At 43.3% G+C, this 2,847-nt stretch overlaps 1 long non-coding RNA gene across 1 annotated transcript; it reads right to left on the bottom strand.

Annotated features, from left to right (window-relative positions):
- Positions 1 to 1,397: 1,397 nt before the first annotated feature.
- Positions 1,398 to 2,519, bottom strand: LOC128575792 (uncharacterized). The gene is made up of 3 exons (XR_008377169.1): positions 2,399 to 2,519; positions 2,209 to 2,307; positions 1,398 to 1,514 (listed from the first exon to the last, which is right to left on the bottom strand). It is a non-coding gene; the product is annotated as an uncharacterized LOC128575792 (long non-coding RNA).
- Positions 2,520 to 2,847: the final 328 nt, after the last annotated feature.

The following is a 2,847-nucleotide window of genomic DNA, read 5'->3' as shown; positions in this document are numbered from 1 at the left end:
TCATCCAAGGCATGCTGCCAGCTATCAAGAGCTGGAAAAGGCAAGGAGCAGAACCTTCTAGAACCTTGGGAGGGACCAAGGCCCTGCTCACACCTTCAGAGAAACTGATTTCGGCCTTTCTGTCTCCAGAACCAAGAGAGAACAAATTTTATTGTTTTAAGCCATTTCTGCTGTTACATCAGATACACTTGGTTACCTGGATCAGACCTTCCACATCCCCAGACTTATGTAGTTGCTGCCATGAGGCCAAGAGGATCTCAGCACTCTACTTCTACAACATCTCTGAGGAAGAGCTGATTTTTTTTTTTTTCCCTCCTCAACTGACCCAGGGAACTTACAATCTCTTATGCCATTCTGATGGTTTGAGGGCAGACTTGAGGAAACCAAAGCCCCCAATGGAATATTCAAACATGAATTTCCAAGCTCTGCTGTAGGCTCATAATAAAACTGTACTTCCACCTAGCTCCTCTCTTCCCCGCTGAGCTGAACGGCTTCACAAAATGTCTTCCAAGTCTCTCAATAGTCCTAATGATTTTGACTTATCTGTCTGAATTTTGGAAAGTTACTTAATTTTTCTGGGTTTCAATTTTTTCAACTGAACATGAAGAACATGAAACACATGCCTCATTCAAAAGAGAAAGAAGCTTCTTTAGTAACAGGCTACATCTGAAATCATCTCTTTTTTTGACCAGGATAAAAATTACCACCTAATTCTTTCCTCAATGCCTTGTGGCTTTGGCTTGAACAATGTCTCCAAAAAAAGAAAAAGTGTGTGGGGGGTAGGGAAGAGTAGTAGAGGGAATCTCTTGAAAGAGATAATGTAAAAGAAGTTTAATTATAACAAGCTCAGTAAGTGCTATTTCAGCTTATGTTATACCATGATTTCCAAAGGGATTTTCAACTGAGCCATGAAAACTACATTCCATTAAACCTTAGGCAACAAGACTCAATAATAGAAAAAAAGTAGTTATATGTATAAATCTTAAATAAGAAATGTCTTATTGAGTTTGAAATCTTAAGAAAACCAAGGGTAAAGAGAGAATTTTTTTTTTTCTTTCTGGACTTAGCATTCCATGCAACTTTGTAAAGGGCAAAAGCTTTGTGATGCTATTTCATGGTTTAAATACGCTTCAGAGCTTCAGGGCATTTAAAAAATATCATTAATATAAGCCAAGTTGGAGGCGGAAAGGGGGTACTTTCTGGAGCCTAAATTAAACTGGTTGCTATCCAAGAATTTTTTTTTTTTTTTTTTTTTTGCATTAGGAGATGCCAGGGTTGCGGGTGGACCATTAATCACTTTCTGCAGTTATTTGGAGTCTGCTACACACCCAGGGATGAAAAGAGTTTTGGAAACAGCCTACATGGCCTCAGAGTGCACAACTGTGCCCTTGCACTTACCAGGAGGGCCAAATGGCAAGGCAAGAAGCCCTGGCCCCAGATGAGAAGGCCTGGATACCAGGACAGATCAACTACTCATCCCCAAATAGGACCTCTCTGGGCTCCTGTTTTGTTGCCTGTAAAATGATGGAGTTGAATCAAACAACCTTGATTCCTGCAAGTTCACATACTCTGACTGCACCAAGGCCAAGGGAACTTGGAGGATTGAAGGGTCTGTTTCCAGATTCAGCACATCTGAGGACTAACATGTGAAGGGCTCACAAGGTGACCAGCTTCCCTTTATTACCCCCAAATAAAGGGAAAAACACTGCCTGTAGGAAGGAAAATCTCACCTTCTCAGGAAGGTCTTCCAAAAAATCCAATAGAACTAGAAACAGTAGTGCATCCCACCGTGGTGCACACTGGATTCCTCTTGGTTGATTTTTTTTTTTTTTATTGCACTTATCGCTATTGGAACTTAGTGATAAACTCTGTTTGTTTGTTATCTGTCCTTGCCCACTAGATGTGAGTTCTGGGCAGACAGGGATTCTCTCTCCGATGTAGCAAGAAAAGGCCCTGACCCATGGTTGGGGCCCAGTAAACATTTCTTGAATAAATGAATACATGAATGAATGAATGAATGAGTCCATTCTGGCCTTTTGAAAATCTGTTCTCTGCACTGAAACAAGATTGACCTTTTCAAAATACAAATTTCATTGTGTCATTTCCCAGCATAGAACAAGATACCAGCTCCAAGGATACAGACTAAATCTCTCCTCCAGGCCCATCCCCAGGGCTGGCCAGCCCTCAGGCCCCTGTTGCTGCACTCACCTGGTCACACGCTCAGAAGCCCAGACTCTCTGCCAGGGTTCATCGCTCCTCATGCACTGTGCTCATTCCTCCACGCAGCCTCTGCGTACATCGTTTCCTCTGTCAGAGAAGGGACTTTGCTCCACTAAAACTCACCCCAAGCCTGCTCCCACCCAGTGACCTCTCTCTCACCCTTTATATCTTGGCTCACCAGTCTCTTCCTCCGAAGCCAGCCTCTGACACACGCGCGGCACACACAGCTTGCAATACCCCTCTGCCCCTCCATGCACCTAGCTCAGTTTGCAGGCATTCAGGTATGCATGTGATTCTTTGGTTAGTATCTGCCACCCCCACTTTGTCATACGATCTGAGCAAGCAGGGTGCAGCCTGCTTTGCAGCCCTGAGATCCTCAGCACCCAGCACAACACCTGACACACAGCAGCCACACAGTCAGCGTTTGCAGAATAAATGAATAAATGAGCTGCTAGCAGCTTATATTTGCATAAAGCTCACACCTCTATAATTTCTCCAAAATATTCCAAGATATTGTTTTTTAAAAACCACTGTCCTGAGTAACGAGAGTAGACTTCCTTTCAAAACCGATCTCCTCAAACTACAAAGCCATGCTCCCTCTGGCTGATTAATCATATCAGAGACTGG

The sequence above is a fragment of the Nycticebus coucang genome, chromosome 2 (genome assembly GCF_027406575.1).
Source record: "Nycticebus coucang isolate mNycCou1 chromosome 2, mNycCou1.pri, whole genome shotgun sequence".
Lineage (NCBI taxonomy): Eukaryota > Metazoa > Chordata > Mammalia > Primates > Lorisidae > Nycticebus > Nycticebus coucang.
Note: the sequence above shows the minus strand (reverse complement) of the source record. Positions and strands in the feature narration are given on the sequence as shown.